Source organism: Tamandua tetradactyla, chromosome 3 (assembly GCF_023851605.1).
Source record: "Tamandua tetradactyla isolate mTamTet1 chromosome 3, mTamTet1.pri, whole genome shotgun sequence".
Classification (NCBI taxonomy): domain Eukaryota; kingdom Metazoa; phylum Chordata; class Mammalia; order Pilosa; family Myrmecophagidae; genus Tamandua; species Tamandua tetradactyla.
Window position 1 is genome coordinate 145,970,733 of NC_135329.1, and position 14,024 is coordinate 145,984,756.

The 14,024-nt window shown below is 40.1% G+C and overlaps 1 pseudogene; it reads right to left on the reverse strand.

The window, feature by feature from the left end:
• Positions 1–4,095: 4,095 nt before the first annotated feature.
• LOC143676391 (proline-rich nuclear receptor coactivator 2-like) lies at positions 4,096–4,567 on the reverse strand (annotated as a pseudogene).
• Between the last annotated feature and the right edge of the window lie 9,457 nt (positions 4,568–14,024).

Below are 14,024 nucleotides of genomic sequence, written 5' to 3' on the forward strand. Positions count from 1 at the left end.
GGCTTGACTGGTGTGTGGCAGGCCAGCCCCGGCATCTGCCAGCAGGCTCCCCAGGCACTGACAAAGACCCCCACGTCTGTTTTGAGGGAAGACTTTTGCAGCCTGTTCCTGAGCCATCCTCGGAAAGCTCTCCCAGACTACTGCCACCAGTGTCTTTTCACCTGCCCACCCTGTTCTGCTACCTTCAGAAGCCCCGTGAACCTCATGGGTGGGCGCTTACGCTTTCTCAAGGATCCTCAAGGAATTCCTTGGTTGCTTGTGCTTTCCTGTCCATGCCTGGGCCTGACTATTGAGCTTAGCAGGTCTGCTGCCTGGGAAAGAAGGGCCTCAGGTTACCGGGGAAAGACACGTCAATGCAGCCCCAACAACCACAGAAGCAGGCAGGTGAAATGCTTGGTCTGTCCTAGGAGTGGGAGCCAAGGGAGAATGCCAGGCTGGGGTGGACTACCTGTGTTTTAGGAAGGTCTGGAGGTGAGAGAGATCAGCGCTGAAACCATTACTCAGGTGAGAGGTGATGAGGTTCTGGGGGATGGGGAACAGGAGGGGACAGAGGGACAGGTGTGAGGCATTCTTCAGGAGAACACACAGGACTCAATGGCTCAGGCATTGGCATTGAGGGAGAGAGGAGTCCAAGATGCTGATGCAGAACTTTCTAATAACTCAGTTCCTTACATGCTACATAAATTCATTCAGTAAGTATGTGTTAACTGCTTACCTTGTGCCAGATACTGCAAGGTCTTGCCCAGAGTGTGTTTCCATTTTGCTTTGGGGTAGGGGGAAGGGGCAGGCAGGGTGGAGGGTGAGAAATTAGTAAAACAAATTAAAAAGATGATTTCCATGGCGATGAGCTCTATGCAAAGATAAACCAGGCCAGGGGATTGCATGATCAGGGAGGACTTTTCTGAGGAGGTGACCTGAATGAAAGAAGGGGCCACCCAGGAGAAGAGCCAGGCCAAAAATATTCTAGGTAAGTGAAAGAGCCTCTACAAAGGCCCTCAGGTAGGGATGACCTTGGCACATTTGAGAAGCAAAAAGAAGACCACTGAGGCATGACAAAAACAGTTTTTGTTTAGTTTTGCAAGACTAAATTGTTTTTTGGCCTGTTTGCTGAGCTGCTTCTGGAACCATACTACTTTAGAGTTTCATCTTTGGTTTCTAGACACTGAAGGCCCTTCCTGCACCTCTTTTCTCTTTCTCTTCTGATCAGCGGGCCTCAGATAGCAAGAGGTGAGACCAGTAGCCATAAGACCCCGTGCCCAGGCCCAGACCCATCTGGGGATTGGAGAGAGACTAGAACCACTTCAGTCCTTCTGGAAACCAAGTGAGGCGGGGCTCGAGCTTCCTTTTCCAAAGCTGTGGCTTTTTAACCATTTTGAGCCATGAACCTCTTTAGAATCCGATATAAACAGTGGAAAATATACGTATACCAAAATTGGCACACAATTTCAGGAGGTTTGATGACCCTTATGAAAGCACAGCATAGACCCCCTCCTGGGGGCTCTACTTAGGCAGTCCTTTTATTTTGGGAGAAAAAATTCATTTGTAATTTCATGCTTCAAATTCATATGGGTATATTAAGTACTATATAAATTTGTCTTTTGGAGATCAATGTTAGACTTGGTGCAAACTATTTCATCTGAATTGATTTGGAGAAATACAGCTAGCCATTCTGCTCACAAATATCAAAAAGCTGCAAAATTAGAAAATAGGGCATTTACAGTCATTTTTCATCTAACCGTACACATTTTTTTTTCCTTATGGTTAACAGTTTAACATTTATCCTTAAGAATGATTAAACAGGGCCACTATGGCTCAGTAGGCAGAGTGCTTACCTGCCATGCTAGAGGACCCGGGTTCAATTCCCAGTGCCTTCCCATGTTAAAAATAATAATAATAATAATAATAATAATGAAGAATGGTTAAACTTGTTACTGCTTTGTGTAAGTGGTCCCCCAGGTTGCACTTACAACGGAAAAGAAAATACACTGGCATCATACAATAAATTATAATAGTATCAAAGAGTTACAAAAATTGGTCAAAGTCAAAAGGGACCTTTAAAAGTTGGAGGGGCCCTTTAATAGTCATCTTTGGGTGAGAAAAAAAGTCCCATCATCTCTAAAAAAAGCAAAGTGTTTTAGCAGCTTAAATCTTTGCAATTACAATATAAAACTTCTTACACTAGGGTTTATCTTGAAAAATAGTTTAAAACCAAGCCAATTATAACACACATGCACTACTGGCACTTTAGCACAAAGGCAAACTTTAAAAGCAGATTAATCTGAACCTTTAAAATTAGGCTATAGTATAAGAAAGCCCATGGTCTTACATTCATCAAATTCATACTAAAATACTCTATTTTTGTTGGGTAAGGACCAACAAAATTTTACATACGCTACAAGTTTATTATATGTATTTACATGGCTCTTTCTTCCCTAGATACATGTGCTGGTTTGAATCTGTGGTGGACCCCAGAAAAGCCAGGCCCTTTAATCCTTATTCAATATTGCTGGGTGGGAGCATTTTGATCGTTTCCATGAAGATGTGACCCACCCAATTGTGGGTGGTAACTTTTGATTAGATGATTTCCATGGAGGTGTGTCTCCACCCACTGAAGGTGGAGCTGCTTACTAGAATCCTTTAAAAGAGGAAACATTTGGGAGAGAGTTCCTTTTGGTAGAGCCACGTGAAAGCCAGCAGACACCACCATGTTCGCCATGTGCCCTTCCAGCTGAGAGAGAAACGTTGAATGTCGTCGGCCTTCTTGAACCAAGGTATCTTTCCCCGGATGCCTTAAATTGGATGTTTCTACAGACTTGTTTGGTTTTTTTTTTTTTTTAACATGGGCAGGCACCAGGAATTGAACCCGGGTCCTCTGGCATGGCAGGCAAGCATTCTTGCCTGCTGAGCCACCGTGGCCCACACCTACAGACTTGTTTTAATTGGAACATTTTCTTAGCCTTAGAACTGTAAGCTAGCAATTTATTAAATTCCCCTTTCTAAAAGTCATTCTGTTTCTGGTATAGTGCATTCCGGCAGCTAGCAAACTAGAACAATACATAAAACTCACATTATACAATTCCCCACTTAATGCCAACTGAAAGGTTTAGGAGGTGAAAGGGTGAGAAAGAAGAAAGGTAGACCAGGAAATTTAAAGTGTGGGGGAAGGTATTTCTGCGCTCCCGGGCAGAACTCACCAAACCCAAGATGGAGGGAGGTGAGTGTGCGCGTGGGCTTTGGTGCCGGCAGCTTTTAAGGATGGAGGTCAGGTGACGTCTGGAAGGGGCAGTTCATTAGTTCCGGAAGTCAGGTTGGGAGGGGTGACACAGCCTCCGCAGCTCCAGTTGCAGTGCCCTTCCCAGTTCTCCCGACCTAACACCAACCTCTACAAGGATGATTTGAGGCCAGATCACCGTCAATAGTTTGTACAGAATGCAGAAAATGTATTTTGAAAGCTACGCGGTGACCAAATACTGTTTCTATGAGAAATGGTTTGGGAGCATTTACTGGCAGGCACCTACTCACTGCATGTGAGAACAGGGCTGTTGGGGCGCAGCACACCTCATTCTAGTAAGCCCCCAAGTGCCCTTTCCATGTGACCCACTGCAAAACTTATTACAATGTACTTAAATACTCATGAAGGAAAATTCACATCTTCTCTTGGCAGTGCATCAGGTTGTTGGCATACTTGTTCAGGTGTTTGTAGGACGTTAAACTTTCAAATATTTCACTGGCTCTCAATCTTAGCTAGATGTCTGTAATCTGATTCACTAGCATTCAACAAGTAAATCTACTAAACCATGAATGATAATTCCCCCAAAAAGCATCAGAAAAAGATTCCTTTGTCGTTTTCTAAATCTAAACATAAATGGTTTCACTTGTTTATCAATTAAGAACATCAAGTGCAATCAATAATAGTTATTTTAAGTTACGCTGATAGTACCATTGCCTCAGAGTGCCCACGACACACAAAACAAGTCAAATAAAATCTAATATTTTCTACATTAGCGGTTTTACACAAATATAAAAGAGATGAACTTTTCAGACCATTTGACTGGTCTTAAATGTGATGCCTAAATTTAAACATTAGTACTTATTTTATACCTGTACTTTAAGTAAGGTTTTAAGTTGAAATGTCATTATTTCCTTATCAGAAGGATTAAAGGAAACAGGAATCCACTGGCTTGGTGGTTTAGGAAGAACACTTGGTGATGGTGGCTCACTAAATTTGGCTCCAGCATAGTTCTGACTAGTCTGGGATTGAAAAAGTAAGCTGGAATTCCAATTTCGATAATTTGGAAAGTGTAGTTTGTTCTTCCCCCTATTTTGCATGGCCTGCCATGCATGCAGCTGCTGAGGCAGGACGTACAGCTGCTGAGGCAGGACGTACAGCTGCTGATGCAGGACGTGCAGCTGCTGAGGCAGGACGTACAGCTACGTCCTCTTTCTTTTTCCTTATGAACCGTCTTCATCTGGGAATTCTGGTCCTTGGTCTTCTATTACGTTGTCGGTTCCTACTAACATTTCTAGATTGGGGGACTGGAATATTATACCTCTCTCCACCACCCATCTTCAGGTTCTTTGTCATCTTTCAGTCTGCTTTTCAGACTGCAGGATCTCCACTACCAGTCCCCTTCCTTGCTGCCAAGTCCGAGATAACAGGTGTTGCTTTCTGACAGATCCTTTTCTTTGTCTGAATACAGAAGTTTTCAGGGGCCAATCTGTTGAGTTCAGCCTAGGAGCTGAGGCCAACATCTGAGTTTCCTCAGCACACAAGTTTGCGAGAAGTCTTAGCAACTTCGAGCTCGGGACTATGACAGCAGCGGATCCTATTAGGCGATGAAGCCTCGTTCCCCTTCCAGGGACAGATGAGGCAAGGAACGAGCAAAGCCCGACAGCACCGGCCAACTACCTGCTGAATACCACTAGGCAGTCCTTTTTAATTGTTTTTTTTTTTTGGCACGGGCAGGCTCCAGGAACCGAACCCAGGTCTCCAGCATGGCAGGGGAGAATTCTGCCACTGAGCCACCATGGCACTGTCCGGGCAGTCCTTTTTAAATGAGTCCATTTGCTCCAAGGCTGTGTCCCTTCCACAAAAGAGCATATATGGAAAAGAGCATACCACTTAAAGAGAGCACCCTATAAATAAAAATTCTTAAGACTATTGTATCTTCCAAGGAGATATATCCCATATATGATAAAATGTAAATATAGTAATGCTACAAAAAATATGTATTTTTTTATTTTTATAAAAAAAAAGTATCTTTTACTTTGAAGCAAATATTTCTACTGATTACATTATTATTACTATTATTTGCATGGGCAGGCTCTGGGAACCAAACCCAGGTTTCCAGCATGGCAGGCGAGAATTCTGCCCCTGAACCATGGTTGTACTGTCCTATTTTATCCCCTTAATATCCATGGCACCCGGGCAGGGAGTTCTTGCTGTCAGGGCCGCTCGGCCTCCACTGGAGCAGGAATTGGGACTGGACAGCCTCAGGCTCAGGCTCCCCAAGAAGCACAAGCCAGGGCAGTGGCCATCTTGATTTTTCTTTGCTTGTCCTACCTGTTGCCTTTCCCCAGTGCCTGGAGATAACTGCATTTTTTTTTTAAAGACCATTTGAGAGTTTAATATTTAAATTTCTTTTACATTTGGTCTTGTGACTTTTGAGTAATGATTTTTAAAAAATTTGTTGTTTCAGTCCCTCTGATTGAAGGTGACAAATGTTGAAGAAATGTTACCTGCTTTCTGGTTAGCTAAACTCAAGACCCCAGTAGCAGTAAGAAAAAAATTTACTTCCTTTCCTGAGGTTTTCTGCAGAAAATTGTGTGTGTCTGTGTGTAGTAACATATGTAAAAAACATAAAATTAGCCACTTTAGCCATTTTTAAGGGTGCAAGTCAGCGACATTACTTATACAATGTTGTGCTACCATCACTACTTTCCATTACTAATACTTTTTCATCACCCAAAACAGAAACTCTTTACCCATTAAACAATAATTCCCCATTCTTCCACCCCTCAGCCCCTAGTAACCTCTCATTTACTTTCTGTCCCTATGAAATTGCTTATTCTAGATATGCCATATAAGTTGAATGATACAATATTTTTGCTTTTGTGTCTGGTTTATTTTACTTACCGTAAGTTTTCAAGGTTCATCCATGTTGTGGTATGTGCTGGAACAGCATTCTTTTTATGGCTGAATAATATTCCATTGCATGGATACACCATTCATTTGTCAATGGACACTTGGGTTGTTTCTACCTTTTGGCTATTGTGAATAATACTGCAATGTGCATTGGTTTGAGTCCCCATTTCCAATTCTTTTGGATATATAACTAGGAGTAAGATTCCTGGGTTATGTGGTAGTTCTATGTTTAAGTTTTGAGGAGCCACCAAACTGTTTTCCACAGTGGCTATGCCATTTTACATTCCTACCATGTAGGAATGCACAAGAATTCTAATTTCTCCACATCCTCACCAACACTTGTTTTTCATTTTGTTAGTATCCATCCTTGTGGATGTGAGTGGTATCTTGTGGTTTTGATTTGCTTTTCCCTAATAGTTAATAATGTTAAACAACTTTTCATGTGCTTTTGACCATTTGTGTATCTTCTTTGGAGAACTGTCTACTTAAGTCTTTGGCCATTTTTCAGCTGGATTTTTTGTTGTTATTGGGTTGTAGGAGTTCATCATATATTCTGAATGTTAAACCTGCAACGGCAATCTTTGTGCACAAGCACACACCCATGGCTCACTTTGACCTCCTAATGGGAAATGGAGACATGGAAGCTGTGATATTTTCTAATAAAGGGAAAGAAGCAGAGAGCCTGACTACAGAATTCAAGGTTGTATGGATGGAGGGGAACGTCCCACTAGCACTTCCTCTTGTACAATTACGCAGAACCATTCATTTCCTTTTCCTCCTCAAGGCTTAGAGCATTTCTTCCTAGAAATGAACCTGGAGGGGTGCCACCTAGTGGCCCAGACCATAAGGCTTCCCACTCATTTTCCCCATAGCACTCTACTCCCATTTCATGGGGCCAGCTTGAAACCTTCACTATCAGAAAATTGTACCAATATCTCTTACCACCTATTAGATAAACTCCAAATCAGAAGTCTAAAAGTAAAAAATGAAATCACACAAGTATTAGAAGAAAACCTGGGTGAATTTATTCATAACCTTGGTGTGGTGAATGTCTGATTCAAACCCCAGATGCAAGCCAAGGGCAGCTCTAGGTCCCTGCCCCTCCAGCTGAGAGAGGATATATGGGGCAGCAGCCCTCCCAGGCGATGCTTCTTCCCCAGTGAAAGCTAAGTGATCATCCCCAATCAGGGCTCCTTGGTATAGGAGCAGGGATGTGGAACTTCTGGGAGGGAAATAAATGAAAAACAAATTGGACTGGCCAGGTCCCCTGTCCCTACCACCTTTTGGCAGAGGGAAACAGGTTTCTTTTCTGTGCCTTACAAAAGGGAGACACTTGAGTCATCAAGAGGCATGGAAACCTAATCCAAGCACAGCTCAACTCCTTAAAAAATGCTTTCTAATGAAAAAGAAAATTCCAGATTCAGTTTTAAAATATTAATAAATTCCACAACATTAAAAGAAACTGATGCATGACAAAAAATTAGCAAACCAAGAGAAAATATTTGCAACATTTATCATAAAGGCTAATCTGTCCAATATATAAGGAACCTTTACATATTAAGAGAATCAACTCTCAACAGATAATTGGGCAAAAGACATGAACAGGGAGCTCATAAACATAAAAAAATATCTAAATAGGTTTTCGAAATATGAAAACACGCTTAATTTCATTATTAACTTTACTAATAATGGTAAAAAGGTATATTAAAACCACACTAAGACGTCAGCTTTATCAAACTGACAAACATTCAAAAGTTTAACAACACACCTTTGCAAGACTATAATGGAAAGTGCATTCTCATTATTGTTGGTGAAAGTGCAAAATGGTACAACTCTTATGGAGGGAATTTGAAAATATCTAGCAAAACTAATATCTACTTACCCTTTAACCTAGAAAGTCCCTTCCAAGAGTTTGCCCTGAAAGTGTACTTCCACAAATATAAACCAGTATACTTACAGGTAATTCATAGAGAATAAACCATGATGCATTCATGTGATGAAGTACTATACAGCTGGAAAAAAGACTGAGGAATATTTCTATGAATTAATTTGGAATTATTTCCAGTATAAAGTGAAAAACCAAGGTACAAAAGAGTAGATATCATATGCTATTTAATTTTTGTGTTAATCAGAACCTAATAAAAATGACTGCCTATGGGGCAAGGGTGGGTCAAAATGGAGTAGAAGGCTGGGGACATAAATGAAATTAGAAAGAAAGATAGATGGTAAAGATCAAGATGGTATAATCTAGGAATGCCTAGAGTGTATAATAATAGTGAAATGTACAATGTACAAATTTTAAAAATGTTTTTGCATGAGGAAGAACAAAGGAATGTCATTATTGCGGGGTGCTGAAAATAGATGATAATTAATACTTTAAAATGTCACCTTATGTGTGAGACTAAAGCAAAAAATGTTATCTGTTACAAAATTTATATTTTGACTAGAGCATTTCCTAATATAACTCATGGAAATAGTTTGATTGAATGTCATAAATACTTGGAATCTCAGGTAGGACATGAGATTTTGTTGGTTTGTCCAGAGTGATGCCCCGATGAATCCCAGAATGATTTGATCAGTGACTAGAAAAGTATTTGCAAGCCCCCTTTGGGGAATGGTGAGAGTGGGGAGAAATTCAACTTCCCCAAGTTGAATTCTTGATATTCTCACAAGCAGTGTGGACAACCAAAGCTATAGGCTGAGCCCCCAGTCTTGGGGTTTTGTTCATATGAAACTTAACCCCACAAAGGATAGGTCAAGTCTACTTAAAATTTAGGCCTAAGAGTCACCCCCAAGAGAACCTCTTTTGTTGCTCAGATGTGGCCTCTCTCTCCAGCCAACATGACGAGCAGTCTCACCACCCTCCCCCTCTCTACGTGGGACATGACTCCCAGGGGTGTGGACCTTCCTGGCAACGTGGGACAGAGATCCTGGAATGAGCTGAGACTCAGCATCAAGGGACTGAGAAAAACCCTAGAATGAGCTGAGAATTAACATCAAGGGATTGAGAGAACCTTCTCAACCAAAGGGGGAAGAGTGAAATGAGACGAAGTGTCAATGGCTGAGAGATTCCAAACAGAGTTGAGAGGTTATCCTGGAGGTTATTCTTATGCATTAAGTAGATACACCTTGTTGTTCAAGATGTAGTGGAGAGGCTGGAGGGAACTGCCTGAAAATGTAGAGCTGTGTTCCAGTAGCCATGTTTCTTGATGATAATTGAACAATGATAGAGCTTTCACAATGAGACTCTGTAAATGTGAAAACCTTGTGTCTGATGCTCCTTTTAGCTACTATATCAACAGAAGAGTAGAGCATATGGAATAAAAATAAATAATAGGGGGAACAAATGTTAAAATAAATTTAGTTTGAAATGCTAGTGGTAAATGAAAGCGAAGGGTAAGGGGTATGGTATGTATAATCTTTTTTTCTCTGTTATTGTTTTATTTCTTTTTCTGTTGTCTTTTTATTTCTTTTTCTAAATCGATGCAAATGTTCTAAGAAATGATGAATATGCAACTATGTGATGATATTAAGAATTACTGATTGTATATGTAGAATGGAATGATATCTTAATGTTTTGCTTGTTAATTTTTTTTTTAATTAGTTTAAAAAAATAGAGTGGAAGACTGGGGTAAAAGGGGGAGTAGGACTTCTGGGTATTCTTTTTAATATATAGTTTTGACTTTTGAAGCATGTAATTGCTTTATGTATTAAATAAAATTTAATTCCGGAAAATTTGAAAAAGGGAAACCTTAAAAACGAATGCCCTGTAGAGCTGTGTCCCAGTAGCCATGTTTCTTAAAGATGATTGTATAATGATAGCGCTTTTGCAATGTGACTGTGTGATTGTGAAAACCTTGTGTCTGATGCTCCTTTTATCTACGATATGGACAGATGAGTAAAACATATAGATTAAAAATAGATAATTAATAAAGGGAACAAATGTTAAAATAAATTGAGTAGATTGAAATACTAGTGATCAATGAAAGGGAGTGGTAAGGAGTATAGAAAAAAAAATAGGGGGAACAAAGGTTAAAATATATTGGGCAGGGCGGGCCATGGTGGCTCAGCAGGCAGAGTTTTCACCTGCGATACTGGAGACACGGATTCGATTCCTGGTGCCTGCCCATGCAAAAATAAATAAATAAAATAAAATATATTAGGTAGATGGAAATACTAGTGGTCAATGAGAAGCAGGGGTAAGAGGTATGGTATGTATGAATTTTTTCTTTTTATTTATTTTTCTGGAGTGATGCAAATGTTCTAAGAAATGATCATGATGATTGTGCTGGTTTGAAAGGAAATATGCCCCCTAGAAAAGCCATGTTTTAATCAAAATCCCATTTCATAAAGGTAGAATAATCCCTATTCAATACTGTATGTTTGAAACTAATCAGATCATCTCCCTGGATGATGTGATTTAGTCACATCATTTTGGAGAATGGAGATTTAGAGACAGCAGAGCAGAACGACACAGCCACAAGAAGCAGAGTTTACCAGCCAGCAACCTAAGAAGATGAAGGAAAATTCCCTCCTGGGGAGCTTCATGAAACTGGAATCCAGGAGAGAAGAGGCTAGCAGATGATACCGTGTTCGCCATGTGCCCTTCCAGATGAGAGAGGAACCCTGAACGTGTTCACCATGTGCCTTTCCAGATGAGAGGAACTCTGACTGTGCTCACCATGTGCCCTTCCATTTAAGAGAGAAACCCTGAATTTCATCGGCCTTCTTGAACCAAGGTATCCTTCCCTGGATGCCTTTGATTGGACATTTCTATAGACTTGTTGTAATTGGGACATTTTCTCAGCCTTAGAACTGTAAACTAGCAACTCATTAAATTCCCCTTTTTAAAAGCCATTCCATTTCCGGTATACTGCATTCCAGCAGCTAGCAAACTAGAACAGTGATGAATATACAACTGTGTGATGATACTGTGAGTCATTGATTTTATACCAAGAATGGAATGTTCATATGTTAAGAATGTTCATATCTGTATGTTGTTATGCTTTGTCAATAAAAAAAAAGACTGGCAACAAATAAAGGAACCTAAGTGTATCAAATTGATAACAGACCCACATAGGAAAAATTTTTTTTAATGATTTGTGAATACAGTACTCTGACTGCATATGCTTAATAGGATATATTCTAAACAAATAGACCTACAAAGAAGTCTTGAATTTTCTTAGATGTCTTGTTGTTAGTAATGGTATTGGAGTACTAATTCTGAAACTATTTGGGTGCATTATAGGATAGAGCAAACGACTGAAAATATTGATGCTGTTGGGAATCAGAATTCTCACTGTGGAGGAGAAGAGATACAAATATAGAATGGGAAGGTGAGAACAAACCTTTTGGAATTAGATTTGAATTGGAGGAAAGAATCATGTTTACTTAAAAAAGAAATATATATATATATATAAATCAAAAAGAAGTACCTAGCTCTGTGCATTGAAAGGGTCTAGAAGCAATGACACATCCCAGAAGCAATGAGAAAGCCTACTGATCAGAGCATGATTTCTGAATATCATTCCCCACTAAAAGCAACTTTGAAGAAATGGCTGATTCCAGGTTTGAGCCAAGAAAAATACAAATTGAGCTACAATGTAAGGAAGTTCTCAAAGACTATTGGGGAAATGATAAAAGAGCACAAGTGTCAACTTGAAGGAACTCCCATCTAACTAACCAAAAGAGTAGCTATTGCGGTGGATTATAATACACTGAATTTTTAAAAATCTATGATTAAAGACTGATACAAAAAAAGTGTGTGTGGGGGGACTTGTTTACAGAAGAGTGGAAGCTAATAAATATGAAAAGAATGACAGATGTAGAATATCATTTTGCAACCACCGATGCAATAATTGATTCAACAAGGATAGTTGATGAGTGCTAAAATCATTGGGTGAAAATTGGAGAGTAGGATATTCACAGGTTCTCAAAGTATCACCCTACAAATGATTCATTAATTGCAAAGGGAAAAAGTTACCTTTACAAGGAAAAAATCTGGCAAATCAAGTGTATTTATTATCTATTACTGTGTACCAAATTACCCCAAAGTAGTTAAACTATTTAAAACAATAAACATTTATTATCTCACAGTTTCCAGAGGTCAGGATCCAAGTATGGCTTACCTGGCCTTCTGGCTTGAAGTCTCAAAAAACTAATTCAGGCATTAGATGGGGCTGCAGTCATCTCAATCAAGGCTTAACTGAGGCAAGAGCTGCTTCTAAGTTCACCCATGGGCTTTACAATGTGGCAGCAGGTTTTCCCCAGAGCAGGCATCTAGGACAGAATGAGAGAGATCTCCCAAAATGAAAGCCACATTCTTCCTATAACCTAATCTCAGAAGTGGCCTTCTATCACTTCTGCCATATTCTTTTCTTTAGAAGCAAGTCAGTAATCCCAGCCCACACTCAAAGGGAAGGGAGCACATGAGAATGTTGTGTCAGCAGGGGCCATCTGAGAAGCTGCCTCCACGTCAAATATAACGTCACCAGTAATGGAGCCAACGGACACTATGTGCCTCCTGATAGAATGCTAAGGGAGATATATGTCACCTATATAGTAGGGTTTTTTTTCATGTTTCAACAAACATACTTTATTCTACTGTATAATTTAAGGTATCATTTTATTCAAGTGCCATTCAAATGTGTGAAAAAAGGTTGCATATGACATAGCCATTAATGAAATCATTATGTACAAATGGTGATGCTTTTCCAAGTCATTCATTAAAAGCAAATTAATGAGGGGGACAGCATTAAATTAATTCACAATCATTACCAGGTCCAGCCTAACCCACTTTTGTAAATATTCATCAACAAAAACATGCCTCAAGAACTCACCCAGTAAATTAAATTCTTGTCTTGAAATGTTTTGCCTCTGTTAACGGCATCGGCCATGGTACTTTCTTTGATTTGTTTTCTGGAAATTTGGGATATATTGTATGTAAATAATGACAAATTCTGAGTAATTGCTGATAATTAGGCCAAATCTATTATTCCCATGGTATGTACATTTGATTATTATTTCCCCCCCAAAGGCAACATCTTGAATCTATTCTGATAGAAGATGAAATAGTATCTGAGATTTTTAGGGCTGATAGAAAATTCAGGAATTAACTAGCTCAGCTCTCACCCAGTGTTTGAATCTCTTGTCAACATCCTTACCAGATGGCCTTTTGGCCTCTCTTGAAATGCTTCAAAGGATGAGTGTGTTAGTTAGATTCAGTTGTCAACTTGGCCAGGTGAGCATACCTAGTTCTGTTGCTGCGGACACAAGCCAATGGTACGTGAACCTCATCTGTTGCCAATTACATCTGCAGTTAGCTAGGAGGCGTGTCTGCTGCAATGAGTGACGTTTGACTTAATTGGCTGGTGCTTAAATGAGAGAGCTCAACGTAGCACAGCCAAAGCAGCTCAGAATTCCTCATCTCAGCACTAGCAGCTCAGCCCAGGCCTTTGGAGATGCAGAAAGAAGTCACCCCGGGGAAAGTTGTTGGAACCCAGGGGCCTGGAGAGAAGACCAGCAGAGACCATCTTGTGCCTTCCACGTAAGAAAGAACCTCAGTGGAAAGTTAGCTGCCTTTCCTCTGAAGAACCAACAAAATAAACCCCCTTTTATTAAAAGCCAATCTGTCTCTGGTGTGTTGCATTCTGGCAGCTAGCAAACTAGAACAATGAGATAATCATTTTCAACCTCAGTGAGCCATTCCATTCTTAGACACCTTTGATTGCCATCTTTATCTTTAAATCATACCCATCACTTTCCAGCTTCTGTGGTATCCTGGACCCTGTGTATTGAGGGTGGAAAGAAAACTGGCTACATAAACATATGAATGTTGTCCTGTAGATTTAGCAAGCTCTTGCCTTTCCCTAAGTCTTCA